We start from the raw sequence: 15,812 nt of genomic DNA on the forward strand, positions 1-15,812 counted from the left end.
AGATTTACTAGTTAAATAGTCATTAAGCAACAAGACTAACTATAACTGCAGTAAACTGTAGTCTTTGGTGGGTGTGATGTGAAAAATGAACAAAAGGAAGGCATGGACCGTATCCAATCAAAACATCCCACAGTCCGCTGCAGGTGTTTCCACCTCGGTAGGGATGCTGTTGAAAGAAATGTGTCTAATGGTCCTCGCATGATTAGCCGTGTGTGTGTGTGTGTCAGTGTCACTCGCCGTCGCTGTGTGAGTGTTTCCTAGTTTCCAGAGCAGCAGTAACATGAGATGCGCTGGTTTTAGGACAGTTAAGTGGGTCGATGGATGGGTGGAGTTGGGTCCACAGTGATGAAAAGCTTCCTATAACTGTCGAATCATGTGGGGCCCGTTTCCCTCTCTCTCTTGCTCTCGCCCTCATTCACTCGTTCTGAGAGCCATGGGGCAAGTAGAAATGGTGTGAAAGGGTAAATGACTCTTGGCCCTCTGATTGTTTTGACCCAGGCTTTGCCAGACGCTGACAGCTCAGTTCAGTGCTCAAGTGATTCCAGTCCAAAATAACACAATTTGGCTCTGACTGCATATAAACACTTTTTCGACTGCTCTAATTGGATAAAATAACTCCTTTTGGACTGAAATGGTTCTGCTGCTCATATCAAAATCAGCTCGCATTTCCACTGACTTTGAGAGATATTGCCATGTTTATTTTTTTTCTTGGTTTGCAACCAGTTTACAAAATTGGCCATTGCAGAGCCATTTTTTCCCCTTGTCCAGCAATGTCTTTTATTCTTTGGAAAGAGGTGACGCTTTGAAATTAAAGTTCTTGGCTGAAAGATTATACTTTATTTACTTTGACTCAGCAATTATATATATATATAATACATACACACACACGCACAAACACAAATATAGAAGTAGATATGTCTAACTTCAATTACTGTGACTCTGAAATGAGATTTAGATTTGTTGACTTGTTTCTTGTTTTGTTAATTTCTATGGATCAGAATGAAACATCTTTTGATGCGGTTTTGATGCATCTCTCTAAATGTAAGAAGCACACTCACAAGCTTTCTGATTGGGCACCAGAACCATCCATCCATCAGGTGATCAGAGAACAACTATTTAGAAAAGTTTTGTTAAAGACCTTACAAGAACCCAATGTCCAATTCATCATTCCTCCCAGGTTAGTCAGAAAACACTTGGGTTGTAGCATTTAGCTCGGTGACAGCACCAGCCCAGATGCCAGTGGGATGGGTTACTCAGCTGTTAGACACTTAATATCGGCTTCGGTTGATTTGTATGAGTGGGCAGCTAAATGAATGGGTAGATGGCAGCTTGGAAGATGATGGAGTGCTCATTAAGTCACAGTTAGCGGCCGGACGCTCTCCGCAGCTTTGGATTTTGCTGACGCAGAGCCATGAATCATATCTCAAATGGGGTCAGGATAGAGGGTTAAACGGATGGATCAACGCTCCTCTGACTTGGGCGACCAAGCGTGGCTTTCTAGGTCAGCCCACCGGCTGTGCAGCACAATTGGGCAACTCGTTTTTTGAGATTTTAACAAGTTGCTAGCGGTGATTGTTCGCTCATGATACTCATTAGACTACAAGAACACTGCCCAGGTTTTGTGCTCAGTGTGCACACTGCGCCTCTGGTGCCTGGCTTTCTTTGTTGTTTCTTTGTTGTTTTCCTGCAGCACAACCGGTTTTATCTTGCCCTCCTGCTCAGTGCGTCCTGCGGTGTGATTCAGTCAACCCTTACGTCTCCTGACGGACACGCCAATTGATTCAGTTATTTGTCATTTTGACGACACTTAACATTGGGCAGTTCATAACTGCATAGGTGTTTTGTCCTTAGGACAAGATGCTACAGGCAAAAACATTGGTCAGTTTTGGAGACTTGCTGTCTTTTAGACTAGTGTAAAGAAAACACAAAAAATACACATTTAAGTGCTTTTCTTTGCAGTTAGCGGTTTGCATTTGTAGATTTCAATTGATGTACATATTTTAAAATGAGTTTTCATCTCTACTTCAGTAGCACTTGTGTACTCAGCAGTTTTATTCCCGTCTAAATTCTGTAGGTTTTTACTGATTTAATTTATGTAATTGTCTGATATGTATTGAACATTTTATTGCTAATAATAGGGTGAAAATTCAGTTTTTTTCCCCCCTGGCTGTTGAAAGTGTTTTCTGATTGATAAAAAAAGAAGAGATATCCAAAATCCCTTCTGGAAAAACCTTTAATATGTCAACAAAATGAAACAAGAATTTTGAAACTGGCTTTTTCTGGAAGTGTGTGAAAATTAGTGCAGTTTTAGATTACATTTGTATAACATTTTTCTGAAATGTTATGTTTAATAAAATGAGGGTTAATGTATTAACTAGTGGTATATATTTGGCATTTTTCAAATATCGTCATCACCCGATTCTGTTTGGCCGATGTGTTCGAGACGGGCGCCTGTGCACACAGTGCTCACGTTCTCTCTCTTCATTGTTTGCTGTCGCAGTTAAACAAAGGAGCTATACAATAAAGTTTTATAATGATTGCTTTTATATTATTTAGCAAACATTGATACTTTCTCCTTTTTTTGCATCTGCAAACTTACCTAAACGTACTGGCCAATGCCAATATTTTAATTATGACAAAATATCAGCATAAGCGATATATCTATTGGCCATTTGTCTGTGCTCCAAAGCATTCAAGATTAATGACAGTTTAAATAGGCAGTTTCGTTTTCAGGTCTATGCTTAAAAAGAAGAAGAAGAAGAAGAAAAAAAAAGATAGAACTCCACTATTACACAAATACAATTTAGTACCATAAAATCCCCTAAATACAAAATAAAATAAAAGATTATCAAACTAAAACGTAGTACATTCATTTAATTGTAGACAATTTAATTTTCGACAGCCTATAACCTGTAGTGTTTTAATAGAGCGTCCTCGCTGCCACTCCTCAAACATGTTCATATCATTCCTGATGTCTTTGGACTCTACACCACTGAGCAAATAAACATCAAACAGCTGCTGCTTTTATACCAATGCATGAATGAGGAGTTTTGTATGTCAGTGCCTTGCCACAAAATACAAAGGTTGTGTTTATTTTAACTCTGTTTTTGCCAGCGGTTCTTTTGGAAAATCTTCCTGCACTTCTGACATAGATCTTTATTTGCGTTTGTGTTTTAGTTGCACGTTTCTATACAGGTGTGCAATTGATTTGTAGGATATAATTGAAGATTTGAGATGGTAGTGGCATGCAGTAACTGAAAAATCAATTATTGAGGTCGCCTGCAAAGTTCGATATTTTCAGTTAAAAAGGGAGACTCAATTTTCAAACTTTTGAGACATTCTGTTGCATGCTAATAAAGTAGCGCTTGTGTATGAAACGCCCTTCAACAATACTTTTCTAAACAATCACTGTCGTGCTTCAGGTCGCCTGCTGCGATCAATGTCCCCGTGATTATGCAGAATCTGCAGGTTTATTAGCGAGGTGTTGTGGGGAAATTAAAGGCCAGTATTTTTCTGGAGTCTGGTGCTGTTTCTTCGTGGCGTGAGACTTACTTCCTAGTGATTTTGCAGAAAGAAAGGCTTAATAAACTGCTGGGTGTTGGGAACTACTTATTTTATAGTATGTCCAAGGAGAAGTTGTTTTGTGCTGTTGATGTCATAGAATGTCTCTTACATGAGGAGTTTAATAGTTTTATGCAATAAAAGGTTATAGTTATTAAACTTGTTTTTTTGTTCGGTTAAATATCTCTTTTATTGGGCTTGTTGAAGTGACAGCTTAACTATATATGGCCTCCAAGTCTTTTAGACTTTTGACTGATATTAATCAATCTTTGGTCATTTCATATTCACTAATTTTAGCCAGTTTAATCTGATTAATATGGCACCTAATTTTAGTCAACAAAAATAGTATTTTAGTTGATGGAAAAAGAGCAAAATTAAAAGAAATATTCAAACGTAAATTTTCGTATTTATGAAAATATTGGTAACACTTAAAGCTTTTATGCATAATGCATTATAAAGGTTTTCATAATCTAGGCTGTAATGCATTGTATATATATTTTTATAAGTAATTGTAATTAAAGTTAAAATGCATTATAATATGTGATGTTTGTTTGTCATGTGTTTTAATCCATAATACTTTCTAAAGGCGTAACAATGAATAGATAAGTATTATAACTGTGGTTACATTAATAAGTATTTATTATTGACTATTATTATTACAAGTATTTTATTGAAATAATAAAGTGCATTATAAGGTGCATCACAAGGCATTAAAAATACTTTAGTAATGCATTATATTTAAGGGCTTTAAGTCAAGTGTGTTATCAATGTGTTAGCAGCTGTAATCAGTGCAGAGGATCTGAAATGATGGAGGGCTGCAGCGTTTGGGTTTTGCAAGTCCCAGTACTTTTTACAAGTCTCTTCACATCTTCAGCAAACCGGCCTGTCATGACATTCCCATTTTGTTGTTTTTGCGCCATGATAAGAGCACGTTCGCAGATGCCGCCTGTCGAGATGTGCTGTCTGATGGCTGTTATCAGAGGAAAGACCGAGGACAAAATGGAACAGCTACCGTGATATTGAATGATTTCAAGGTGCTTTTGATTTTGTTTGTATAAATGTGAAGTCTAGAATTAAAACTAAAGCATGTTTAGTAGTTGTTAATTTTTTTTTATTGCCTACATTAACACAAAATTGGTCGATTTCTTCGTACCATCAAAGAGTGGTTTGTTTTTGCATTGTAACATCTGTAGCATCTTAATCTCGCTGGAGCACACATACACCAATTTATTGTTGTGCTTTCCAAACAAAATTAGAATCATTGCTTTTGTCTGGAGCAGTGCATCTCTCTGTATTCCCTGTACTAATGTATTTATGTCCTCTGGCGTTTTATTATACATTTGTAAACGGGCTTCTGGAAGCAGCAGAAGATAGCGTGCAAGGACATCCAATGACATAATTTAGTTGCTTAGCGGTTTTTCAACAACCGCTTTATTTTCAGTAACAAGCATGATTTACTACCCGCCTGGTGAGCATTCAGAGGTAATTCACATGCCTGTTTCTCTTTAAGGTAATAACCAGTTTCTAACAGGGAGGTGTGGAAAGGTCAACCTGAACCAGTAGCGACATCATTAATCTAAATGACTCCACAAAAGTATATTAATTTGCGCCTGATACTTTTAATTTTCATTCAGAGCCTAAACCAAACAAATGTATCACATTAATCCTCATCACGGTCGGATCAGCGAGCGTCTCTCGTGAATTGTCGAACATTTCACAGATTGAACCAGACAATGGGGGGCGGCTGACCTTGGGTTGACCTCATTGGATGCCACAGCCTCCTTCGGTCCACCAGTCCCACGGCTCTATCGCTGGGACGTGCAGAACATTTCACTCTATTCGGCTTAGACTCCATTCTGAGAGAGATAAGAATGCGATGGAAAGGTGCATGAAAGGGCTGAGAGACACAGTATCAAGTCGAGCCACAGTGAAACATTCTTCATGGTGACTTGTTGTGTCAGACTGGTATAGATGTTGCTTTTCTTTGCGGACTGTCCTCACAGCAATGCTTTTATTGCAGGATTTTGCTAATATGGCGTTTATTGGGATAGTTCACCCAAAAATTGTAATTGTCATAGTTTGCCCTCCAACATGCCGCTCTAGATTCATTTTTTTTTCTTTTGTAGAACACAAAAGGTGTTTGAATACATATGGCACACCAGGCTGGTTTGACATCAATGGAGATCAATCACAAGAACTGACTTTTGATGTCAAGCATGTCATAGGAATCGTGTGACTCTGGAGCTATTTTATGACTTTGAAAAAGTTGAAATATGGTGCTTCATTTATAATACTTTTAATTTGCTTTTATTATAATTTTTGGAGCTCAGCATAAATCCTTATTCACTTTTGTTGTGTGTAAAAGAATAACTAGTGCATTCTGCAAAATATATCCTTTTGTCTTTTACAAAAGATGAAACATTTTACAGGTTTGGAGTGACATGAGTTTAATAGTTTAATAGTCAGGGGCTAACTTGATTTACTGTTACATCAATATTTATTTTTGTATTTTTTATTTTATGGATTAAGGCACAACAAGGAGGATATGAAGGCATGGGTCAGAGTGAGAAAGTTTTCTTTGTTGCTACTGAGATCTTCAATTTTGTTGAATTTGTAGATTAGTTTTTACACTTTGCAAACCTCAAGGTAAAATTTTTTTGTGAAGCAGTTTAAATTATGTAAAATTCTGATTTTTGTTACCAAGATAATGTTATCTTGGTTTTGATGAACATTGCAAAAGTACCAAAAGTCTTAAGACCATCACTTGGAAAGTATATATAGAAATTATCTTTGGTTTTTAGTGTGGCCCGTGTAATTGTTTGCAGGTCAAGTAAAAAAAAAAAAAAAAAAACTAGTGCTTGTCTCTTGTGTGAGACCATAAATGTGTATTTTTGAATTGGGTAACGTAAAACGATCCTCTTCAAAACAGCTGTCTCACTTGGGTTGTGGTCTGGTGTAATTTACCCCCACTCCCAGAGATAAGTTGGCTGCCCTCTGATCCAATGGAAGATGGGGTGGATGCCAAAAGAATCAGAGCAATGCGTTTCCTTTTCCTGATGTGTAGTGCTGGAGCTCTCACGATAACGGATGTCATATTTCCAAACAATCTATATATTCACGTTGCATGTATTTTCAGCTCTTTTTCTCTCATGCACCCATTGAAATGGCTGCCAGCTGGCGCTTTGAAAAGGATGAAAATTTAATTTGTACCCCGTTTTACAATGAACATTATAGCACAGTTTTGGACGCCACCCAATCTTCTAGTAGAAACTAATACGTACGATCAGAGGATATTAACCGCGGCTGTGGTATCAGGAAACATTGATCCAGGAGAGCCAATGGACAGCCAAATGGAAACTTAATTCTAGTTCCACCCACAAATCAAGTCTTACTCCATGTTTGAAGACATTAGCATTCAGCAAATGCACACACTATTTACCAAAGAATCTGGTTTATCTGCAGCTGAAATGACTTTCTCCTTCTTGAAATGCCCGGCCAGTTCACTGACCTGAGCTTTCACGTCTCATATTGGATGGCCTCCTGGTTTCCACAGGGATCTGAGGATCAACTGTAATTAAGTACAACCTCTCTGTTGTATTAGATATAAATGATGTTTATTGCTAGAGAGTGGAAATGCAGCCAGATTACTGAAGCACCTTGCCATTCTTTCCCAGCTATTACCATTATGTGAGTCAGAACAAGCTGCATAAATGGCAGAATAATGGACTGTTGTGTCAAGCTGATGATGCAATCAGATGAGAAGTTTTAATCTGCCTTATAAGCGATTCTGCATGGAGAGTCTTGCAAACGTTACACCTTTCTCTGTTCCCTTTATGAGTGTTCGTTCTTGTTAACCCTTGAGTGAACCTGTTTGACGAGGGAACGGGTACCGTCTCGTTTAATCGACGACAAAGAATGGGACGAAACCCATGACCACGGCAAATCGAAAACCAGTTCCAGGATCATGACCTCACAGCGGAGTCATGCACTTTAATATCAAGCACTTCCTCCTAGCTACAGTTTTCCAAATAGTTCCTGCTACTAGTAATTCCCACCACTTCCTGTTTGGCACTCCATTCCCAATAGACTTAATAAGAGAGAAGCCAACTGAGGCATATTTGTGGTCTTCTGCACATGAAGACCGTGTATACAAGAGGATGCATTAGTGGTGATGCAGCTATACGTGTGGGACTCCGTAAGGCATTCTTTCAGCTCCAACATGGAGTACTAGATTTCATCCAATCAGCTGTCTTGCTCTAGAGAATTCATTTGTTTATGTTTGCCAGTGCTGAAGAACAGGCAAAGGGTAGATGGGTAATGGAATATCTTGCTAGGACTTGATGATCAGGAGATGTTGGCAGATTTATGGGTTCATAATCCCAATGTTGGCAACAATTATTTTTATTTTTTTTGCTTTGTATGGGGATTTTCTAAAAAGAGTGTATCTGCTTCCACCAAAACCCAGAATTTCGTAGGATTGTCCTCTTTTGCAACTAAAAAGCCTGAGTGTGACCACTGTCACTGCGTGTGCCATTTTGAATCCATAATGCTTGGAAATGTTGCTAATCCAACAATAAAAATGACCCCCAGCTCATCCAATAAATCTGACCTTTATGCATATTGAGAAACATGCAATCTTTTAACTTCTACTCAACATACTCATCGGTAACTGAAGTAAATGGTAACATCTTTTGATTCGAATCTGGGAGTGTTTTCCCAGGACTGGGACGTCCCACTGTAACACCGCCTGTGGCCACCCTGCCGTTAATCTCTCGTAGTAGATAATCTGAAGCTTAATCCCGTTTTTGCAGTATGCAGATTTACTAACCCACAGCCCTGATCGACACCGAGGTTGCAGAGCTTTCACATGCACAGGAATGGTGTAGACAAGACCCCGACGCTAATATGAAGCAGATGTGCTGGTAAGGTGGTGTGGAGGCATGTTTTAATTGCATTGAGGTTTAGTAGATTACCCTGAGCTTTGCACGAATGAGTAGTGCATTTGCGGCCATCTCCTTAAAACGTTATTGGTTGTCGATTGCCTCACTTATTCAAAATAGTCTAAGCTTGGTAGCTTGGTCTGTTTCCGATAGCTCAAATTCTTGATATTAATGAAGTGTTCATGGCGAGTTGCTGCTCCTTTAAACTGGAGTAATGAGATTTGCTGAATTACTGTCTTAATTACGAGTAGAATGGAAAATTGGAGAGAAGAGGTTTATAATGATGTGATATACAGCTTTTTCATGAATCCAAGTCTGTCTTTCCAAGCCCCCTTTCCCATTTACCCTCAATATTTTTTTTCTACTTGATTTAATTGGAATTCAGGCTACACTAATTACTATCAGGTTGTGGTTGAACGACAATTAGATATCTCTGAAGGGCACAAGAAGCTTCAAGGTCATGCTAACACTTGATAGAGCTCGTTTTAGGGTTGTTTGGTGATTGCCAAGATGCTCGGCGTGATTCCTAGGATTTAGCTTGGGCATTGCATCCCTAAACTAATCTCTGTTGCAAATGTTTGTTTAAAGTACAATTTGTCATATAAACAGTCTTTTAGTAAGTGTACAGTAAAGGCTGGAATACACTTCATGATTTTTGGACTGATTTTCTCCCGATTTACTGTCTGGAGAAGTTGACGCTAATTGTTAAAAGTCAGATCCGGTCTGGAGATTTGAGTTGATAGATTTCATAAAAATTGTGTCGTGTCGACTATAATTCCATCCAGTCTGAAGATATCAAAAATGTTTGATATTTTGCACCAATTTTAGAACACATTTTTTATTGAACACTTATTGTTTTAATGTGTCATGTGTCTCCTATAAAACGTGTGGCACACCGACTTTTTATCCTCCCAAATTCAACATCTTTTTTTTTTCTCTGTGTAGATCTGGAGAACAGTAATACAGGGAACTCTGTATAACAGTGAGCCATTCCCTTGATTATTTACACAGCTATTTGTGAAACCTAAACTACTTTTTAAGTTAAGTTTGCTCTGATTTATGCCTAGAAGTCCTAGATGTGCTGTGCATCACCATGTGAAGTTTTCTGATAAATAATGTTCAATACTGTCGCACATACTCACCTGTAGGCCCTCCAGAGGTCTGTCAGATCTTCCTGACTCTTGAATTACCCTGAAACTTCCACTCACACCCACAATCCCAATGTTCATCAAGAGGATGTCTAATTTTCCCCATGGCACCATGCAATGACCTCTCCTCCAGCGGAGAACATCATCAAAGCACGTGTATGGAACCCCAGTAATGATTCCAGCTTAAATATTTCACCATGTGCACTCTGCTGGTTTATTAAAGCACATCAGATCTGCACCCAGCGCCATCTCGCCTCGTCTGCCCAGTGCTGTACTGCATATTAAGCTTTGCCAAGCAAGACCAGTTCCATCATGACCACACTGTGTCATAAATCCAAAGGGGTCACAGTCTGGATTAGCATGTTTCTCTTTTGCATTAACGGCCAAATTAAGGGGAAGAGAGGAAGCTGGTTGATGGGACCTTTTTGTGTTAATGTGGTCTTAATCTCTCAGGGTTTTCTATCCCACACCATGCGATTACTATATACTTATTTTAAAGGGCTGTAGAATAAATGCACAAGCAGATTTGCAGGCCTAGCATATGTGACGGTGGTTTACAGGCAATTTGCATGGTGGCTCAGGGATCTCATTAGACTTTAAATGAAATGTCAGTATCTGAGGTAACCCTAACTTCCTGGAGCTGTGAATAAACCATGCACTTGTAACTAGAGGATAGTTTTCTCAACTATCTGCTTATGAAGAAATATTGAAATCTCGTGCTACATCACACGTTCTGGCGGCTCAATATACTGTACAACGCGACATGCATTCGCATCAAATGTTAACTCAATCACACAAGTACGTTATTTGCATTTGCTTTTAAACCTTGCTGCTTAAATGTTTCATTCAAACATTTCATTCTGACATGCGTTTTTTCTGAACATGTACACCTGAAGCGTGCACACACTAAAAAGCCTGTCAAGCAGCTCCTAAATGTCTGCCATTCTTATTTGTTACCTTGTAAGGTGTTGTTTTTAAAATGGGTAAATTAGTTTGGGTCTACTGATCAGATTCACACAGGAAGAAGTCTGGATACATCTCAGTCAGTTCCTTTTTTCCTTCGAGGCCTTGCCTCGCACCAAGCTCCTTTTGCCCTATTAATAATTCACCTGCCGGTTTTTATAGTCATCCTGCATAGTTAAATGCCTCTTACAGACATTAAACCTTGGATGTTGCTTTTAAAAGTGGGGTGGTGCTTAGTCAGAAAAGGCTGTAGGAATTTGTAAAATGATTCTTCAGTAACAGGTGTCTACAGCTGTAATGTGGCTGGTGTGCGGTTGCTGTAGTTAAGTATTGACTCGTCTCTGAGTGGCAGGGTCAAAAGCATGAGGTCTCTTTTGCTCGGGTGTAGTGAATCACTTATAGTGAAGCCTTTAGGAAAAGACATCTCTATGTTACTCCAGAATAAACGATTACTGTTATCACGGTTATGATACATAGGATTACCATAAATATCTGTAGGTAGAGATAAGTGACTCTATAAGGGTCTTTGAGTCATTTATTCAATAGTTTTGTTCAAAAACACTGATTAGTTCGGGAATGTTACAAGTGATTGTCATTTGAGTGAATCACTGAATTATCTTTTTTTCATCAGCACTGATTCATTCCTTTAGTTCCTTTGGCTTAGTGGTAGAGCATTGCGTTAGCAGCACAAACGTTTGTGGGTTCGATTCCCGGGAAGAACACATACTGATAAAAAAAAAAAAAAAGGTGTATACTGAATGCACTGTAAGTTGCTTTGGATAAAAACGTCTGCTTAATGCATAAATGTAATTCATTCAAAATCAGATCAAGTTACTAAATCCTGAAGTAAGTCAAGTGAATGAACCAATTCAACCAATTCGTTCAACACCACCATTAATTCAGGAAAGAAACAAGTGATCATTGAATGATTAATTCAGCTCATTTGTTCATTCAAAATCAAATTAAGTGCATGTATCTATGAGTGAATTATTGAATCATTCATTAAACCAGTTTGTTCAACACCACAGAATCATTCAGGAATCAAGTGTGTTTACGAGTGAGTCATTGATTCATTCACTCAACTGATTTGTTCAAACGATTCATTTAGGAACCCGTAAGTTTACTGTATGTATTTGAATAAATCATTGAATCAGTCTCTGAACTGATTTGTTTTATCAACAGTGATTCATTTAGGAATTCATTTAACTAGTTAAATCCTCTCTAAATGTCTTCAAGTGACTGCAGTTGAATTCTAAACAGCATGCTGCATTTTTAAATACAGGAATATTCAATCATCGCAGTACTTTGTCTATTGAATGTGTGCATGTCTAGATAAATGTGCATCATGTTGTTCGACAGCAGATCTTGCGGTTTCTCCAGACGATCCTCTGCTAATGTGCAGCTCATCCCAGGACTGCCTTGTGCTAATGAGGTTACCTAACACGCTAAACCCATTTGGTGTGAGGTGATAAAAGCGGATAGAAAAAAGAATGAGCAGAGCACAGGAGCCAATGGACAACCTGGGGTTGGTTCGGGGCCAGAAATCCTCCCGCTGGACAGTTTTTCACACAGCTGAGCCCTGTTTGTGGCGGTAGGCCCAGTCTGTTAGCAGAATCAAGCCTGTGTCGTCGTTAAATGCACGGTCAAATTTAACAGCGCTTCACTTGTAAAATGCTATTGATGGCTACTTAATGCATTTATATTCAACACTGTTTTAATTGTTTAATTGACAGCTAGCCACTTAGACGCGCATTAAGCTAGGAAATGCCAGTGTCAAACAGTTGCAATATATTTGATCACGGAGATGGGATTTATTGCTTGACAAATAAACAGTGTATCTTTTTTGCTGCTGATGTGAACTAGTTTGTATCCTCTGATGAAGTAAATCGAATGTTCAATGTAAATAAATATGCATGCTTGACTGCTGGAAATGAGATCTGCTTGAGGAACTATGCAAACTAAGGAAAAGTTAATTACGTTTCACCAAAGCAGCGGTTATAAAAAGTCTGTGGAAATGGTCCCCGTTAGATGATTTTTCCTGAAATGAGTCGAAAAGACATCAGCGTTCGCAGTGACAAAAATAATTGTGATGTCTCAGGCACAAATGGAGCAGAGATAATTTTAGCGCTAAGCAGCGTCACCTGACCAATGTGACTCTGGGGAGCTTATTACAGTGAAAGCGTAACACTTTACAGATGATTGTCAGAAATACAAATAACAGAACAGAGCTTCAAGCTTAAACCTTCCAGAGCCGTTGCCAGCGGATTGCATCTGATGTTATGCTTTTTATGAAACCTACTACTGTACTGTTCACTCACAATACTGAAGTTTCCAGTAAAACAGCACAATTCCCAACATAACCCTTAATATCTCAGCATAATCAAATATGCCTTTGTACAGTGCTTTTTTTTTAAGTAACAAAAAAGTTTTCACTTTTCTTTTGGTACTGATGTTATTAATATAATTATTTGCTGACAATGGTATTGGTGTTGAGAATATAATAATAATAATAATAATAATAATAATAATAATAATAATAATTATTATTATTATTATTATATATTTTTTATATTTAACTCTTCCTTGTAGTTGAATTTCTATTATTATTATTATTATTATTATTATTATTATTATTAGCCTATATGTTAATGTATTTGTTTTTCTTATGTTGATTTTTCTTTATTTAAATTTAAATTTAAATACTATTTATTTCAGTATTTGATGTATCTTTTTGTTGTAGATATTGTATAATAATAATAATAATAATAATGATGATGATGATTATATTGTTTAGGATTATTATTACTAAATTTTATTTAAATTTGTAACTTTCTTGTAGTTACTATTCTATTATTATATTTAAATGTTATTCATTCAGTATTTTAACTTTGTGTTGTAGAAATAAATATATATATATATATATATATATATATATATATATATATATATATATATATATATATATATATATATATATATATTTTTTTTTTTTTTTTTTTTATTATTATTTTTTTCACAACACACTATACTTCTTTTGACATCTGATTACTAACGGACTCCGACCCACCAGTTTCCTTTCCCATTTTTCCCATTTTCTCCTTTCCTCCTACACACGGTCTGCTGCTCGGCTCCTCAGTCGCGGCCCGAACACATGAGGTTGTATGTTTTGGCCCAGATTGTTCCAGTCCTGTACGTTGCTCGAGTGTCGCAGCTGGGAGCCATAAAGCACAAGCAGCTCAGTGAATACAATGGGCAGTTACGAACCAATAACGTCTCGCTTCAGAGACGTCTTTGATTTCCAGATCACCACAGCTAGATTGCTGAAATTCCTCCTCTAATCTGCTGTAACTAGATAAATGCCAGCATTGATCTTTCGGACTGATTTGTTTCTTGAAGTGCTTCGTTCTAATGATCTCATCAATGCACTCTTTTATTGCGTCTGGTGCTGGAGTGTGTAGATTTCGGATGCATTTCCCCTCCAGGGTTTCTGTAGAAGTTTTGATGACGTCTATAATGAGGGTTTGCTCGTGCATGTGGGTGAAGTTTAAAGTGTGTAGCTTTGTGCTGTTACAACCAGAGGCAAGAACAACACAGATCCCCAGATTAAAAGCCTTTTAGATGAATCTGCATGTCGGATGATTTTAAATTTATTAATCAACCTGTTGTCGGACCAGTTATTCACGGGCCACTGGTGTCTCAAGCGCTCAACTTGCTTGTGGTGTGGCCTAGCAGTTAAAGTTAACCTTGTTTATATCATGCATCAACCTTTCTGGTGCACAATTTATCCATGCATGCACATAAAAAACCGTCTGTGGCGAATCAGATGTTTCAAGTACTCATTAGGCTTCTCATTCGGTGAAGGCGACTAGTCCTAACAAGCAAGTTGTAATTAGATTGAACCACAGTTTTAATGTGTTTGTCTTCTGCTCACAGTTGTACATGATATTAAATGCTAAAGAAACATGTTTTAGGTTTGCTAGGTTTAGCTCATTTGCAGCGCTGCACAATTTGCAATTTGGCCCCAGATTTTGTGATTTAAATGTGTAAATAATAATAATTGTGAAATACGTGTGTGTGTGTGTATTGTATAATTATATTGTTATTATTATTATTGTAATAAATAAAAATATTAGTTACAAAAAAGTGGAAAACCAAACTATAAATCATGTTTACTATGAAATGTGATTGTTTTTTTTTTTGCAGTGCTAATATATGGTGTGACCCAAACATATTTTACTTTTTACAGTACAACATTTGACTTGTATTTTTGTTTTACTGGAAAATTTAAATTTAGATTTAGATGCATCTATATCTAGCCTTTTATAAAACACAATACTTAGCTTGATTGTGATTACAGTATCGAGGGAAATAACCACAGTCCGATCTATTAATCATCATTCAGCGTTTTCAGCCCTCTCTGTTATCCCGTCTCATGCTCGTCTTTGTGTGCTAATCAGCCTGTAATAGTTTAGCAGGCAGTGACATGTTCAGGATAGGGATGGTCAGGATGGCTGACTAGGAGATTAGTGAGAATCAGTTGTTTTTAGAGACACAAGTTTTGGGAGAGGGTGTTGGCAGACTTTAGCACAGTTTAACAGTTAAACCGTAACTAGTCTATCTTACAGGACTCAGTTCATCGCCTAACACTGCAACAAAGTGCTTATGTAATATTCATTGCTTTGAACATATCGATCTTTTTTATTTGTTCAAAAATTATAAAAAAAAAAAAAAAAAAAAACGTACCGGATTTAGATTAAATGTTAGTTATCAAATAGCATGCCTAATTAAGTGAAATCATGATATATATATATATATATATATATATATATATATATATATATATATATATATATATATATATATATATATATATATATATATATATATATAATTTTTAACAATCTAAACATATTCACATTTTTTTAAAATAATAGGGCACTATATATTTTTCCATGGTTTAATTGTTTTTTAACTTATGATTTAATACAAATTTTTTATAAGAATGGAGTTTTAAACATAAATTGAATTAATATTTTAAAATGTATTTAAGATGCATATATATATATATATATATATATATATATATATATATATATATATATATATATATATATATATATATATATACAAGTATTTACAGTTTTTGGCAAACAAAGTGCTTCTCAGTAGAGGTTATATAATTAAATTAAATAGAGGTTAT

The 15,812-nt window shown here is 36.8% G+C and overlaps 1 protein-coding gene across 24 annotated transcripts in view; it reads left to right on the forward strand.

Moving 5' to 3' along the window:
* Window positions 1–15,812, forward strand: part of LOC127978662 (pleckstrin homology domain-containing family A member 5) — a 125,578-nt gene that overhangs the window by 4,971 nt on the left and 104,795 nt on the right. The gene's annotated exons all lie outside the window — the stretch shown is intronic.

This window comes from Carassius gibelio, chromosome A4 (genome assembly GCF_023724105.1).
Source record: "Carassius gibelio isolate Cgi1373 ecotype wild population from Czech Republic chromosome A4, carGib1.2-hapl.c, whole genome shotgun sequence".
Lineage (NCBI taxonomy): Eukaryota > Metazoa > Chordata > Actinopteri > Cypriniformes > Cyprinidae > Carassius > Carassius gibelio.